Source organism: Equus asinus, unplaced genomic scaffold (assembly GCF_041296235.1).
Source record: "Equus asinus isolate D_3611 breed Donkey unplaced genomic scaffold, EquAss-T2T_v2 contig_803, whole genome shotgun sequence".
Lineage (NCBI taxonomy): Eukaryota > Metazoa > Chordata > Mammalia > Perissodactyla > Equidae > Equus > Equus asinus.
In genome coordinates, this window is record NW_027225520.1 from 123,993 (window position 1) to 140,769 (window position 16,777).

The 16,777-nt window shown below is 51.0% G+C and overlaps 1 long non-coding RNA gene across 2 annotated transcripts; it reads right to left on the reverse strand.

Annotated features, from left to right (window-relative positions):
* Window positions 1-6,743: 6,743 nt before the first annotated feature.
* On the reverse strand, window positions 6,744-8,142 carry LOC139044347 (uncharacterized). Of its 2 annotated transcripts, none has more exons than XR_011501285.1 (3): window positions 7,916-8,142; window positions 7,173-7,401; window positions 6,744-6,877 (listed from the first exon to the last, which is right to left on the reverse strand). It is a non-coding gene; the product is annotated as an uncharacterized lncRNA (long non-coding RNA). The 2 variants fall into 2 exon arrangements; XR_011501286.1 differs by having other exon boundaries at window positions 6,751-6,873.
* Window positions 8,143-16,777: the final 8,635 nt, after the last annotated feature.

Genomic DNA, 16,777 nt, shown 5'->3' on the forward strand with positions numbered 1-16,777 from the left:
TCCCAGACATGCCGTAGCCACCTGCCAGACATGCTGGAATCACCCGCCAGACATGCGGGAACCAACTGCCAGACTCACCGGAAGCACCCAATGCACAGGTCAGAACCACCTTCCAGACATCCCAGAAGCTCATGCCAGACACACAGGAACCCCCTGCCTGACACGCCGGAACCATCTGAATGATAAGCCAGTAGCACCCACCGGATATGCCAGAACAACCTGCCAGACAAAACTGAACCACGTGTCAGGCAAGATTGAACCACCTGCCGGATATGCCTGAACCACTTGACAGACACTTCGGAACCACACGCCGGGTACGGCGGAACCACCTGTCAGATATGCCAGAACCAGGTGTCAGACACGCCGGAACCACCTTCCAGACAGGCCTGAACTACCTGCTGGACACACCTGAACCACCTGCCCGACAGTCTGGAACCAACTGCTTGACTCTCTGGAACCACCTGCCGGACAAGCCAAGATTCCCTGCTGGATATGACAGAACCAAGCTCCTTATACACCAGAACCACCCAGGACTCATGCTGGAATCACCCACCGGACACACTGGAACCACCATTAAGACACACCGGAACCACCCCCCACACACGTGGGAATCAGGTAGGGGACACAGTACAACCTGCTGCCAGATGGTCCGGAACCACCTGCCAGACACACTGGAACCAGGTGCCCGACACGCCAGAACCAACTGCTGGACACGCCAGAACCACCTGCCAGATTTGCGAGAACCACCTGCTGGATGCACTGGAATCACCGGACGGATACTCCAGAAACATGTGTCGCACACGCCAAAACCAGGGTCCAGACACGACTGGACCACCTGCAAGGCATGCTGGAACCACCTGCCAGACACGCCAGAACCACCTGTTGGATACGCCAGAACCAGGTGCCTGATTCGCAGAAACTACCTGCCGGACATGCCAGAACCAAGTGCCGGAAAAGGGAAAATAATACTGGGTGAACACTGGGTTTCACCCAGGGGTCAGTGATAGGGAGGGCAAGGAAAGAGACCTAGGAGTCCAGAAAAGCCAGACTGTGGACAAACAAGATTGATGTCGAGCATCCTCAACAAAAACCAATGACAAAAAAACAGACTCACCAACTCCAGAGGGGGCTTGACCGCATCTAAGGGGACCCCTCTCCGATCACAGACATAACACAAAGACAGACTCAGTGACTTCGGGGGGGAGCCTAAAAGCCCCACCTCATCATTCCAGAGGAGATTCATTCTCCAGAGGGATCCGGAACCCTAGACTAGTCAACAGGGATTGCTCCTGTTTCACCAGAGCCAAGCATCGTCCCATCCTGAGTAGCTGGGTCATGCAATCCTTCCATTCAGAGGGGACTCTCACTCCCCTGAGCCAGGCTACCCCCAGATGGGACTCAAACCCTGAAGCCAGACATTAACAGGAAGACTTTATGAGGCAACTTAAAGAAATAAATCTTATAGCCATGCTGTGCGGTTGGCGCCACTCACCTCCATTGAAAGATCCACAGAGCAACGCGCTCAGTGCAGCTGCTGCTGGGTCTCCCGAGGGGGCGGAGACATCAAGCTGGCAACATGAGCACCACAAAGAGGCAAACCCGATATTGGGTGCCAATTTGTTACTGAAAGCAAAACGCGTTCCATCCTGGTGAGTTACATCAGACTCTCTACCAGAAGTAGTTGTCTCACAAAGTAAGCTATATTTGCAGCAAATAGGAGACCATGAGGAATCATTTCCAGAGTCATGGTGTCCCCAGACAAAGGGAAGGAGGGACATTTATTTCAGATGGGGAATGAATATTCAAAAGGGAGAGGTGAGTATCCTCTTGCACAGACTCAGATAGAAAGCATGCTTCCACACACACTGCAGGTGATGGTAACAAGGCCTACGCTCCTCCTGGAGAGAACTTAGCATTAAAAATAAGGCAAAGGTCATACATGTAGCTCTTGTGGGAAGGTCTGGTCTGGCACCAGGAGGTTGGTGATGGCATCTTCTTAACATAACAAAAGGAAAAAATTTGGAAAAAGTTAAATTCTTGTAAACCCACTCTTGAGTTCCTCAGGACAACTAGTCAGTGATAAGGGCAGGTCCCTGTCAGTTCTGACAGGGTCACTGTGAATTCAAGGGAGGACTCTGTGAGGTCAGAGGGGGTATATGTGAGGTCAGGGGAGGTATCTGTGAGGTCAGGGGCACTCCCCCTGAGTTCAGGGGTGGGTCTCTGTGAGGTAAGTGGGTGTCTCTGTGAGGTCAGGGCAGGTCTCTATGAGGTCAGATTTGGTCTCTGTGAGGTCAGAGGGGTTGCCTCTGATCACATGGGAGAGCCATGTGGCCAGGGAAGTTCTCTGTTAGGTCAGGGGAGGCCTCTGTGAGGTCAGAGGGAGTCTCTGTGAGGACAGATGTTGTCTCTGTTTGATCATGGGTGGTCTTTCATGTCAGGGGAGGTCTCTGGGTGGCCATGCAGGTCTCTGAGTTCAGGGTCATCTCTGTGAGGTCAGAGTTCTGCAGGGGAGGAAGACATTTCCTCCATCCACTCTGGGTCCTTCTGGCTGTACAATGAATTAAATTCACATGAGACAGAATAGCAGGAGAAAATTAAAGCTTTATAACATGTATACATGGGAGAGACCTAGAAAAACTGAGTAACTCCCCAAAATGGCTGAAGCCATCACCTTAAATACCATCTTCAGCTAAAGAGAAAGGAGGATGTTGGGGGTGGAGGGAGTCAGTTATGGGAGATTATCAGAAAAGCACAGTACACAAGAGTAAGGTTATATACAGATATAAGTCCTTGCCTTCTGCATTGATAAGAGTTTCTAGAGATAAGGTCATCCCCCTTCTTCCTGGTACAGAAAGGGAGATATCTTTACAGATGGAGATTTCCTTTACAAATGTAAATATCTCTTAACAGAGGGTAAGTAAATTCTACTTTTCAGAGTTTCTCTCATGTCTGCAGTTTTTTGAAAGATTTTTAAATTTTTTTTAATTTTTCCTTTTTCTCCCCAAAGCGCCCCTCTACACAGCTGTGTATTCTTAGTTGTTGGTCCTTCCAGTTGTGGCATGTGGGATGCTGCCTCAGCATGGCTTGATGAGCGGTGCCATGTTCACACCCAGGACTCAAACTAGCAAAACCCTGGGCCACTGAAGAGGAGCGCGCAAACTCACCACTTGGCCATCGGGCCAGCCCCCATGTCTGCAGTTTTTAAAATTAACCAGCCCAAAATAATCCTCATGCTAAAGAGACGTATCTTGGGATGGCCAATTCCAGTCCCCCACAGTTCTCTGTGTCTTCATGGGAGGTCTCTGTCAGGTCAGGGAGATCTCTGAAATCAAGGGAGTTCTCTGAGTTCAAAGGAGGCTTCTGCGAGGGGATGTGAGGTCTCCGAGGTCAGCAGAGGTCTGTGTGTTGTCAGAGGAATTCTCTGTGAGGTCAGAGGAGATATCTATGATATAAGGGGAGGTTTCTGTGAGATCAGGGTAGGTCTCTGTGATGTAAGCGGATGTCTCTCTGAGGTCAGGGTTGTCTCTCTGAGGTCAGGGTTGTCTCTCTGAGGTCAGAGAGGTCTCTTGATGTCAGCTGTGGCTTCTGTGAGGTCAGGGAGTACTCTGTGGGGTCAGAGGTGGTTTCTGTGGGGTCATGGGAGTTCTCGGTGAGGTCTTGGGAGGTCTCTGTGTTTCAGAAGTTGTCTTTGTGAGGGCAGGGGAGGTCTCTGTGACATCAGAGTGTGTATCTGTGAGGCCAGGGGAGGTCTCAATGAGGTCAGAGGGGCTTTCTGTGAGTTAGGGGGAGGTCTCTTTGTGGCCAGATGGTGTGTCTATGAAGTCAAGTAAAGTCTCTGTGAGGTAGGAGAGGTCTCTGTGAAGTCAAGGATGTCTCTGTGAAGTAAGGGATATCTCTGTGAGGTCAGAGGGGCTGTCTCTCAGGTCAGGGTAGGTCTGTGAGGACAGAGATGTGTCTCTGATGGTAGGCGAGGTCTCTGTGAGAGAAGGGAGGCCTATCTGATGTCTGGGGAGATTTCTGTGAGATCTGGGTGTTTCTCAGATGGCAGAGAGGTCTCTGTGAGGTCAGGAGAGACCTCTGTGATTTCAAGGAGGTCTCTGTGAGATCAGAGGTCTCTGTGAGATTAGATCTTGTCACAGTGAGGTCAGAGAGCATGTTGTGATGTCAGGGGAGGTCTCTGTGAAGTCAGACCAAGTTCTGTGTGGCAAGATCAGCTCTGTGTGAGGTCAGAGTGGGTATCTGTGAGGTCATGGGAGGTCTCTGAGATCAAGGAGATCTCTGTGAGTTCAGGCAGGCCTCTGTGAGTTCAGGGGAGGTCTATGTGACATCAGGGGAGGTCTCTATGAGATAAAAGTGGGTCTCTATAGGTCAGGGAAGGTCTCTGTGAGATCAGAGGGTGTCTTTCTGAGGTCAGGAGCGGTCCTCAAAGACAGGGAGGTATCTGTGATGTCAGGCAAGGTCTCTGTGAGACAGGGGAGGTCTATTCCAGGTCAGGGGAGGTTTCTGTGAGATCAGAGAATGTCTCAGAGGGCAGGGAGGTCTCTGTGTGTTCAGAGAATGTCTCTGTGAGGTTGGAGAGGTCTCTTTGAGGATAAAGATGGTCTCTTTGAGGTCACTGGAGGTCTCTGTGAGGTCACATGAGGTCTCTGTGAGGTCAGAGTGGTCTCTGTGACATCACTGGATGTCTCTGTGACCTCACACAGGTCTCTTTGATGTCAGGGAGGTGTCTTTGAGATCAGAGAGGTCTCTTTGTGCTCACTTGATGTCTCTGAGTTCAGTGGAGGTCTCTGATGCCACTGAGGTCTCTGAGGTCAGGGAGGTCTCTGTGAGCTCAGGGGAGGTATCTGTGCAGTCAGGGGAGGTCTTTTAGGTCAGGGAGTTCTCTTTTAGGTCAGGGGAGTTCTCTCTGAGGTCAAAGTGGTCTATCTGAGTTCGCAGGAGGTCTCTGCTAGCCCAGAGGACATCACTGTGAGGTGATGTGAGGTCTCTGTGTCATCTGAGGGAGTCTCTATGAGGTGTGGGGAGGTCTCTGTGAGGTCAAAGGGTTTCTCAGTGAGGTCACGGGAGGTCTTTGTGAGGGCACAGTTGGTCTCTGTGAGGTTAGGGAGGTCTCTTGATGTGAGATGGGGTCTCAGCAAGGTCATGGAGGTCTCTGTGAGATCAGGGGATGTCTCCGTGTGTCAGAGCGGGTCATCATCAGGGCAAGGGAGGTATGTGTATGGTCAGAGGGGCTATCTGCAAGGTCAGAGGAGGCCTCAGTGAAGTCAGAGGGCTCTCTGTGAGGTCAGGGGAGGTCTCTGTGTGGTCAGAGCAGACCTCTGTGAGATCAAGGAGGTCTCTGTGAGGTCAGGGGGGTCTCTGTTTGGTTAGAGGGGGTCACTGTGAGGTCAGGAAGGACTTTGTGATGTCAAAGGTGGTCCCTGTGATGTCAGAGGAAGTCTCTGTGGGGTGTCTTTGAGGTCAGGGTGTGTCTTTATGAAACCAGAGGATGAGTTTGTGAGGTCAGATGGCATCTCTTTGAGAACAGAGGAGGTCTCTGTGAGGCCAAATGGGGTCTCTGTGAAGTCAGGGGAGGTCCCTGTGAGGTCACAGTAGGTCTCTGAGGTCAGCTAACGTCTCTTTGATGTCAGAGGAAGTCTTTGTGATTTCAGAGGAGTTCTCTGTGTGGTCACAGGAGGTCTCTATGAGATCAGGGATGTCTCTGGGGTCAGGGAGGTCTTTGAGTTCAGGGGAGGAATCTATGATGTCAGGGGATGTTTCTGTGTCATCACCAGGGTTCTCTTTGAGGTCAGAGAAGGGGTCACTGTAGTCAGAGGTGGTCTCTGAGGTCACTTGACATCTCTATGAGATCAGATGGGGTGTCTGTGATGTTGGACATCTCTGTGAGGTCAGGGGGATGTCTCTGTGAGGTCAGAGGGGGTCTCTATGAGTTCAGCGGAGGATGTGGCATCAGAGTAGGTCTCTTTGAGGTCATAGGAGGGCCCTTTGAGGACAGAAAGGGGTCTCTGTGAGGTCTTGGTAGGTCTCTGTGAGGTGAGAGGGTTTCTTTGTGAGGTCAGGGGAGATCCAGGTGAGGTCAGATGGGGTGTCTCTGAGGTCAGGCGAGGGCTCTGTGAGGTCAGGAGAGGTCTCTCTGAGTTCAGAGGGCATCTCTTAGATTAGGGGAGGTCTCTGTGAGGTACGAAGATCCCTCTCCCCACCACTGCCGAGACAATCAACCTCCCTTGGGACGCAGGGCATGGCTAGCAAGGACCCAGATGAAGCAGGCACTACCTCCCATGTTGGGCACATGACAACCCCGGGGCTCCCTCTCCCAGCAGGGCCAGTGACACCTCCCAGAAAACCTTCAGGACTCAGGGCCCTTTTCTCTGTCCTTGCCCCACTGACAGAGTCTTGGCCCAAATGAGTGGGACAGTCAGCCTCCTTTGGGTATATCAGGCAAGCCCTAGGGTGGTCTCCCTCCGCCCCTCCTTGGTGGACTCAGGGAGTGGGCCAGGAGAGGGCTTCTCTCAGCCCTTCTTGTCAGGTATCTCCCAAGGGGAGCACCCTAGGCGGAAGGAATGCGGGCTTTCCTCAGTCCAGAGTGGAGGATGGGAACCGCTGATAGGAGAGCATGCCTGTGGGTTTCCCCTTCGTTCCCTGGGTGGCATGCCTGTGCTGCCACACTCTTTTGGCAAGCCTTTCTCAGCCTTCTGACTTGACACAGCTTTCCCAACTCCTGGGGAAGAAAGGTTCATTCGTGATGAGAGGCTGTGTTTTTTCCAGCAATAAGTGAGGATGGGGATGAACCAGCTGGCACAGGGAGTCTTGCTGCCCTTCTGGGTCAGTTGGGAGCAAACAGGGCCAGAAAACCTCTTCCAAGGAGGAAAGCAGCTACCTGAGCAGAGAGGGGAAAGGGTCATGAGAAGCCCTGAAGGAAGTGGGAACCCCAGCTCCCTGGCAGCTGCACGGGGCCTCCGCCAGAGGGCGCCCCCACCCCGCCAGATCCCCCCCACCCAGTGCGGGGCTCCCAGTGAGGCCAGAGGCCGGATTCCTCCCCCCACCCCTCCCTCCCACCCGTGCATGCACAGTGGGAGGAATGGTCCTCAGACCAGGGAGCAGGGCTCCCACAGTCGTGAGAGTCAGTCAGAACCCTAGGTCAGGTCGGGGAGGTAGAGAGGCCATGGGTGCACCTGCCCTCCTCTCCTCAGGTCCCCAAGATTCTGGATGCCCACGTGGCAGCCCACGAAGCCAACGTCCAGCCGTCCCTACAGGTTTTTCTCCCACCGCTGCCCTACAAGGCGCAGGGAAGGCCAGACAGGGTGCTGAAAGGCAGTTTCCAGGCGTCATCCGTGGCCTCCAACCTGGATCTGGGTGCAGGAGGATAGCATCCGACGGGGAAGGCGGGGCGTGACACAATCCCTGCGAAAGATCCCCGAGGGCTGCTCCTGGTGAGGATGATGCTGGCCACCACCCATCTCGACCCTGAGGCGGCTCCCTCCCCTAGACTTGGCCAGAGGTGGCCCGTTCCATAAGGCCACCACCCAGGGATCTCTGACTCTCCCAGGGAAGCCCAGGCAACTGTGGAACGCCCCCATCACCGCAGGCATCCCTCAGGCCAAGGCCAAGACTAAGTCTGGCATCCTCCCTGGGGAGCCCAGGCAGGGCACTAAGGACCCGGGTGCGGCGGGCAGCAGCTCCCAGGTCGGGCACACCAGAATTCCAGCAGCTTCTACCTCTGATAGAGCTGATGACCCTTCACCGAAAACTTTCTGGACCCAGGGCTCTTTCCTTCCTAGCAGTCCCATGGACACCGTCTTGGCTCGAGGGGCTGCGTTGGCTGGCCCTCTTTGGGAAAGTCGGCAAGTTATAGGGTTCTCCTCTCCCTCTGCCCCAGAGTGGCATGTGGGTGGGTCCTCCCAGTGCAAGCACTTACCTGGGGGGATGCCCCATCCGTTACGTAGGTGGCCAGTCTGCTGTGCCGCTCTTCTTTGCAAGGAGCTCCAGGCCTTCTGACAGACTAGGCACAGTCTTCCCTCCTCCTGGGGTAGAAATGTTCAAAGGTGAACTAGGGTCCACCTTTCCTTCTCCTGTTTCTCACCTCCCCTTCTGACCTTCGGCTCAGGTGGCTGCTGGCCTTCTCACGGGGGAGGCCTTCTGACCCTGTTTTCCAACAACGACTAGGGGAGGACACCCAGGCTGTCTCTCTGCCAGCTGGCTCATTCCAGGCCTCAGTGACTGGTAGAAAAATCACAGCCCCACATCACAAATGAACCCTTTGACTCCAGGAGGAGGAAAGGCCCTGTCTATTCAGAAGTCCCAGAATGCCTTGCTCAGTAGTGTGGCAAGGCAGACAGGCCACCTAGGGAGCAAACCAGGAGCCCTCCATGCAAGCTCTTCCCTCAGCAGGACTCACCCTCAGCTCCAGGAGTCAGACAAGCCTGATGTCCTGCTGCCTGGGGCACTACCCTTGCCAGAAATCCTAGAATAAGGGCGGAGAGACACCTTCTCCTGGCTCTTTCCCTGAGTGCACAGCCACAGGGCACAGGGGGAGGCGCACTCTGGCTTGCCTGCTTTCCTTCAGCTGTGTTTCACATCCCCTTCCCCCGTTCCGCTCAGGTCACTGCTGCCTCCTTGGAAGAGATTTTCCAGCCCTGTTTGCTCACATCTGACCCAGAAGGGCAGCAAGACTCTCCCTGTGCCAGCTGGTTCATCCCCATCCTCACTTATTGCTGGAAAAAACACAGCCTCTCATCACGAATGAACCTTTCTTCCCCAGGAGTTGGAAAGGCTGTGTCAAGTCAGAAGGCTGAGAAAGGCTTGCCAAAGGAGTGTGGCAGCACAGGCATGCCACCCAGGGAACGAAGGGGAAACTCACAGGCATGCTCTCCTATCAGCGGTTCCCACCCTCCACTCTGGACTGAGGAAAGCCTGCATTGCTGCTGCCTAGGGTGCTCCCCTTGGGAGATACCTGACAAGAAGGGCTGAGAGAAGCCCTCTCCTGGCCCACTCCCTGAGTCTACCGAGGAGGGGCGGAGGGAGACCACCCTAGGGCTTGCCTGATATACCCAAAGGAGGCTGACTGTCCCACTCATTTGGGCCAAGACTCTGTCAGTGGGGCAAGGACAGAGGAAAGGGCCCTGAGTCCTGAAGGTTTTCTGGAAGGTGTCATTGCCCCTGTTTTGGGAGGAAGCTCCTGTGCATGTCATGTGCCTGACATGGGAGGTAGCACCAGCTTCATCCGGGTCCTTGCCGACCATGTCCTTCCTCCTGAGGGAGGTTGATTGTCTCGGCAGTGGTGGGGAGAAGGATGTGAGTGGTGAGACAGGCCTTCCATCATTTCCTGTGTTGCCCTGGGAGGAGCTGGGTACCCCAGGTTTTGGGACCAGGGAACGGGCTGCCTCTGGCCTGGTCTTGGAAGGACTGTCTTGTGGTCCAGAGATTGTCAGTTGCCATGACCATACACTGGAATGGGACTCAGGGATCCTCACCACCCATGCCTCAGTGGATTTCATCCTGCCTCATGCCCCCCTTCCCCATGAAACCAGGTCTGGTTCAGAGGCCACAGATGTGACCTGGGGACCCAGCTTTCACCGCTCTATTGGGCCTATGCTGAGATATTATTGGCAGTGGTGAGAGAAAGGGTGGGGGGGTGGCAGTGGCTGCTTTGGTGGGGTGTGGAGGTGGCTGTAATCCAGACACCTGGCATCTTGGGAATCTGAGGAGAGTGTCATGGACCACTCACACCATCCCCAAGTCCCTGACCTTTCCCAAAGTTCCTGCTGACTCTCACCCCTTTAGGAGCCCTCTTGCCTTTATTTAAGCCCATCACTCCAACTACACACGCCTTGTGACTGGTGCCTGTGGCCTCGCAGTGACCCTCACGATGGCTGAGTATCGGGTCAGCAGGGCTCTGATGGTGTGGGGCACACTCTTCCAGTGATCATTTGCCAGTGAAGGCAGTGGTCCCCATTTCCCTCAGCTGTGCCTCACATCCCCTTCTACTTTTCCAAGGGCCCATTTGCATTGTTTGGCAGTGGTGGTTTTCTCACCCTCTTTGCCTGCAACAGACCGCAGAGTCAGTCAAGCTGTCCCTCTGCCTGATGGTTCATTCCAGGCCTCATTTGTTCTTCTGACAGACACTGCCTCTCATCACAAATGAATCTTTTGACACCCAGAGAGGGAAAGACTTCGTCAAGTCACAAGGCCGAGAACAGCTTGCCAAAGGAGTGTGACCACACAAGGCAGACACCCTAGGGAACAGACAGGGAACTCATCAGGCATGCCCTTCCATCAGCAGGTACTGCCCTCAACTCTGGAGTCAGGAAAGCCATGCTCTCCTATTCCCTAAGGCACTAACCTTGTGAGAAATCTGTGTCTGTGAGCTGATACTGGCCCTCCCCTGGCCCTCTCCGTGAGTGCATACATGCGGGGCAGTAGGAGAGGAGCACCCTGCAGCTTGCCTGCTTTGTCCAAAGGAGGCCAGCTGTCCCAGCCACCTGGGTCAAGTGATAAATGTCAGTTATAAAACCCAGTGGGGGCTATGACAGATGCAGCTGTGGGATGGGGAGATAGTATTATCCTGTGGGCTTGAGGCTTGGTCATCAGCCATGCTGAAAGGTCAGAGGGGCCTGAGACTTTTTTGCGTGGTGAAACTGACATGTAAAGCAGAGGAAAGTTGCGGCTGATTTGGGGAAGTTGGTTGAGCACCCTTGAGGACCCCTGCGGTGGGAGAACCTGGGCATGGAAGACTGTGTAAATAGGCTGCACTGGGAAGCACTGTGATAAGAAGAGGTGTCTCTGATCACTGATCTGAGAGGTGACATTTCCAGGTAAAGCTAGAGTCTGGGGGCCACCCCTCAAGACCACCGGGTTTAGGAATTTGAGATTCAGAGACAGGCAGAGCTAAGTTTAAGTTCTGGCTCTGTCATTTTCTAGCCTCATGATTTTGTCATTTTAATCAAGCTTTCTGAACCTAGCTCATGTCACTTATAAAATGAATAACTTGTCTATAACTAGCAGGGTTATGGTAGAGGTTAAAGAAGCAAATACATGTAAATCCCCATCGCAGGGTTTCAATTAAAGCTACGAGAAATGTTTTCTCTTTTTGGGACCTCCAGGGTCAAAGTGTTTTAAGCCATCCTTGTTCCTGACACATTATCAGTATTTGACCTTGCAGTAGTTAATGATTAATATTGATTTAGGGCCAGCCCCGTGGCCAGGTGGTTAAGTTTGTGTGCTCCACTTCAGTGACCCAGGATTTCACCGGTTTGGATCCTGGACACGGAGATGGCACTGCTCATCAAGCCATGCTGAGGTGGCGTCCCACATAGCACAAGCAAAGGCACCCACCACTAGAACATACAACTACATACTGGGGGGCTTTGGGGAGAAGAAGAAGATTGGCAACAGATGTTAGCTCCAGTGCCAATCTTTTAAAAAAAATATTGATTTAGGTGGTACTTTACAGTTTACAAATATATATGTATATACGTAAATTGTGAGGTGAAGAATGTTTCTGCCAATGCTAATGACTAAGACGGAACTCTAGCTAGCATTTCACTAAGATATCTGCAGGAGTCAACTCAATTCCCCCAAATTAAACTCCTGCACTCTCTGTTTGCTCCGCCTGTCCACCCTGTGGGGACTGTGGGACACGACTAGACTTGTGATGTGTGCACTCCTCCTTCTTCCCTGGGTGAGAGGGGTTAGTGCCTGACTTGTGTAATGAGAGTCACTGACATGAGTCCTTAGATCGTTCCACTCACCACTAAAAAGATACTACAGGGGCCGGCCCGGTGGCACAGAGGTTAAGTTCGCACATTCTGCTTTGACAGCCCAGGGTTTGCTGGTTTGGATCCCGGGTGCGGACAGGGCACTGCTTGGCAAGCCATGCTGTGGGAGGTGTCCCACATATTAACTAGATGAAGGTGGTCATGGATGTTAGCTCAGGGCCAGTCTTCCTCAGCAAAAAGAGGAGGATTGGCAGCAGATGTTAGCTCAGGGCTAATCTTCCTAAAAAAAAAAAAAAAAAAAGAGATACCACAGGAGCCTGGCCACATGTCCGAGGCCATGTTAAGCAGAGCTAGGGCTGAATTTCTGATGTTATCTGAATCCCACATGTGGAGGAGCCAAGGGGACTGAAGGCAGGTGCATCCAGAGAGTGGTGGCAGGGCACAGCAGGGAGGGTGGGGGCTCTAAAGGGCTGGGGTGGTGTTGGAGAAGCAATCGGGTGCACCTAACCAAGAATTATTAACCCATAAATTCCAGAGTGGTGTGCTGCTGTGGAGACAAGAATCCCCATGTGACAATTGTGAGGGTTTCCTAGGATATGGTTTTAATCCTAGGAATTAAAAATTAAATAACAACTATGAACAGGAGGTCTAATTAAAGTCTAAAACTATTATTATTTGGCAAGGGCTGCCTTAACCAAATACTACAAACTGGGCTTAAATAACAGAAATGTATTTTCTCGCAATTCTGGAGGCTGAAAGTTGATCAAGATGTCAGCAGGTTTGGTTTCTCCAGAGACCTCTCTCCTTGGCTTGCAGACAGCTGCCTTCTCACCACGTCCTCACATGGTCTTTCCTCTGTGTGTCTTCCTCTTCTTACAAGGACACCAGTCTTATGGTTAGGGCCCCACCCAGAGGACCTCATTTAATGTTCATTAGCTCTTTAAAGACTCTGTCTCTAAATACAGACACAGTGGGGCTTGGCACTTCAACATGTGAGTTAGGGGGACACAGTCCAGCCCATAACACCCCCGATGCTCATTTTGTTATCTGTAAAATGGGGATATTGCTATCTTCCTATGTGCGAAGTCACCAAAGCCTTCTTACTTTTGACCCTGGGAGGGGAGAGGGTCTCCCTGCTGGTCTTCACTCACAGGGCATTCCTGTGGGTTGGGCTGGGTGGAGGCCACTCCCAGGTGAATGTTCAGGGGTTCGTGCCTGGTGTATCCAGCGATACTCCCTACCTATGTGGTCTCTCTTTTGTTTTAAAGACTGGATTCTCATGACTTCCTTCTTTTTCATCAGCTTTATCTGCTTAGTTTTCAAACTGTTCCTGGATGAGACACAGAGGAGGACGGGTGGCAGCTGAGCTCCTGACAATGACACAACAGGTGAGAAGGGACTTGCTCTCATTCCTGGATTGATCCCTCTTTTGCCAAGTGGTCGGGTTTCTCCTTCGGGCCTGGATCCTCTAAACACCCTGGGAAATATTGGTGTCCATTATGTTCACCACCCTGTTAGGCGTGCAGCAGGGTGAGGGATGGGTGTGGAAATAATCTTCCCAGCATTCACACTCACTTGCTCTAGTCTCCATTGAGGCTGTGTCTTCACAGAAGAGATGGGAAAGTTTTTCTTCTCATCCAGTGGCTCAGTGGAGAAATAATTCCCTCACTTACCATGTTAGTAGCTGCAGTGGCCTTACATATGTGTGAACACAGGCAATAGAGATGAGTGAGGGCAGAAGCTCCTAGACCAGTGGGGAGGTAGGTGTTTCAGCAGGTGAGTCCAGTGTCACAAGAGCTGGAGTGGAGGCTGTGCAGCCTGGAGGTGGGGGAAGAGGATAGGACGAGAGAGAGCGATGAGGAACCACTTATTTATGTCCCTCAATTTTGAACATATTAAAGTTTTTATAAGCTATAGTGTACAGAGGAAAGACCATGTGAGGATGTGGTGAGAAGACCAACTCTTCATTTCACAGTTTACATATATAACAGCATTTGTAATCTGTAAAGTACCAACTAAATCAATATTTTTTTTTAAGATTGGCACCTGAGCTAACATCTGTTGCCAATCTTCTTTTTTTTTCTTTTTCTTTTCTCCCCAAAGCCCCCCAGTAAATAGTTGCAGCCTGGAGGTGGGGGGAGAGGATAGGACCAGAGACAGCAATGAGGAACCACTTATGTATGTTTCTCAATTTTGAACATATTAAGGTTTTTATAGACTATACTTGAACATTGTGATAGTACCAAAAAAAGATAAAATTCTCTTAACAAAGACAACTCAATTTCCCTCTCTTACTAACCTTGGTTCAAGTTTGAAAGCCAAATGCAATATATGCATAATATTGTTTTCTTAATTATGATTGTGTGCTCTGGAGAAGGAGTGGAGTAGAAAGAATAAAATGCAATGGCAGATTAGGAAGCTCCAAGCTCTCAATTTGTGGTAACATCAAACAAACAAACAAACAAACTTGAATCAGCTGGGGGTGACAGCTTAGGGGACCAAGAAGTGGCAGCGATGGTCTCCTGAAATTTTTTTTACTACCACCACTGCTGGGCCCCAGCAGGAGGACCAACTGGCCCTTGGGGAGTGTGTGAGTGTATGTGTTGTGTGTGTCTTTCCCCTGCCTGCTGGGTAACCCTGGACCTAATGAGAGCTCATGCCTCCCATGAGAGCAGTGGATATCAGTAGGCCAGTGGGGCCTGAAGCATCAGTCATCTTGTTTCTCCAGAGTGGAGGGCACTCAAAGTTTGTAAGATGGGGTCCAGGTGCAAAGGGATGAGGCCCCCTTGGCTCATCCCTGCCATGTGACAGGAATATCCTTCCCTTGGGAAAGCAGCCTGAGTCTCCTGCAGAGCAGGACTGCACTGGCCCAGAGATCAGGACTGCCAGCCCCAGGTCTTGGAGGGTTGGGACAGCCCACTGAATCTCCAGGGGCTCTGGTATATGGAAGAGGCCAATGACCTAGAGGCTTGGGGTCCCACCCACCCTGGTTGGCCCCAGGTCAGGGTGGAGCAGCGAGACTGAGGGGCTGGGATACCAGCACCTGCCTGGCTCTGGGGCGGACAGGGGCAAAGAAGTGGGGATGGGCTCCTCCTTGTTTCTGAGGACACTCTGGTTTCTGCTTCTGATGCCAGAATCTTCTCCTTCTCTTTCTACCTCTCTGGATGCTCCTCCGCAGGAATGTTTGCCAGCAGAGCCTCATCTGCCTGGGTTTTAATAATTGAAGTGCTCCCATGCTCAACTCAGGGCTGTAATCTTTTATCTCTATGCTTTCATTGTTTTAAATAACCTCTGGGTGATCCAATCCATTCTGAAGGCATTCATTACCACCTTAGTGCTTATGCACCCCAGATTTATCTCCACCCAGAATCAGACATACAACTGCCTGGTTGATCTTCTGGCTTGGATGTTGCCTGAACATTACATTCCAAGAATGATCTGACACTAAAAGTTTGTTCAGCGTCATCTGGGCCGTGCCCCAGGCTTCCCCGCTGAGTGGACTGTATCCCTGTTCACCTGGTGACCTCACTCTTTCCAAACTCCAGAAGTGTGTCCTCATCCTGTATCTCCCCAAATCACACACAATCCATTGCCCGGTCCTGCCCAGTCCTCCTCTGGTATGTGTCTCCCAACACCTCTCTCCACTTCCACCCACTGTTCAACTAACCCCCAACCCTATGTTTAGCCATTTGCTCTTTGAAGGACATTGTGTGGTTTCCAGCTTGGAGCAGTGATGAACAGAGCTGCTGGCATCATTCATGTCTAGGATTTGGCATGAACATCAGTGTTGTGGGCCCAAGGGTGGGGTCCTCCAGATCACAGTCAGGTTTGATACTTCACCTCCTAGAAGGACTCGTGGGACTGCTCAAAGCTGGCTGACTTCCTGGAGGTTTCTTTGGTTTTCAGGTTCCTTTTGGAATCAGGGTTGGGAATACAGCAACTCTTTTGTCTTTAGATTCCTTCAGGGCTCAGGGCTAGGACTCCAGAGACTTTCTTGGGTTTTCAGAGGACATTTCGGAAATGGGATCCCAGTCATCTAAATGTTCTGAGGGAAATCCTCCTTCAGGGATGCCAGCCGGGTTATGTTTAAGAACTGTGGGCCTCTATATGTGCACTTTTAACTAAGTGGGATGAACTGACCAAAAGCAGTTCAGAATTGCAATGGCCATCATGGAGAACTTTCAATCTCCCCAAACTAGCTTTTCTTAAAATCATATTGGAAGACCATGGCTCTAAAATGAAGCAAAACAAATGGTAAGTGTATTTTCACTGGATACCCACAAAGCTCTAAAATTGCCTCACTACTAGACATCTTGTCTAAATTCACCAAAACAACTAAAAAGCTGAGGGAAAACAAAAAGGTTTCTTAAGCCTCCTGCTCCCTTCCCCCTTTCTCTGTCTCAGGCACCATCTTGTCTTCCCAGACTCCTTTGTCTCAGGCTCCACCCCAGATGCCACCTTCCGCTCTTCCTCTCTGCAAAAACCTGCCCCTTTAAAATCAGACCTCTGAGGATTCAAAAGCTTAACTCCTTATTGCTATTTCTAAGTTAACTGGAACAAATAAAAACTAGAAGGAAAAGTTTAAATATCAACTACCCTAGACTTTTGATGATAGACAAAATGACTCCAAAAGTAGCTCTAAAATGATGCAAATAAAAACCTTCAGTAAGAGACTTCAGCCGTCTCTGAACAGCTAAACTTCACCTTAGTCCATCTGCCAGAAATACAGCTTGGATCCGATTATTCTTTTGAGACATGTCTAAAGTTCTTTAAATGAAAGCTATGAGATCTTTCTTTGTGTCTGTCTATGTGTCTATGTATGCATGTTATAGAGATGTGATATTTTTCTACCTCCAAATGATGTTACTAGAATTGACTTGTAAAAAGCTCAATTTAATTGGCTTGAAATTAACTACTTATAAATTAAGTATTCCTAAATCTCAGAAATATAAAAGAAACTAACTCAAATGCTTTTCAAGTTTATGTGATCTAGAATTAATCTTTAGTAAATAAAAGCTGGCTGAAGGTTGTTGGTGTAAATAAAAAGTAGGCATATCTTCAGA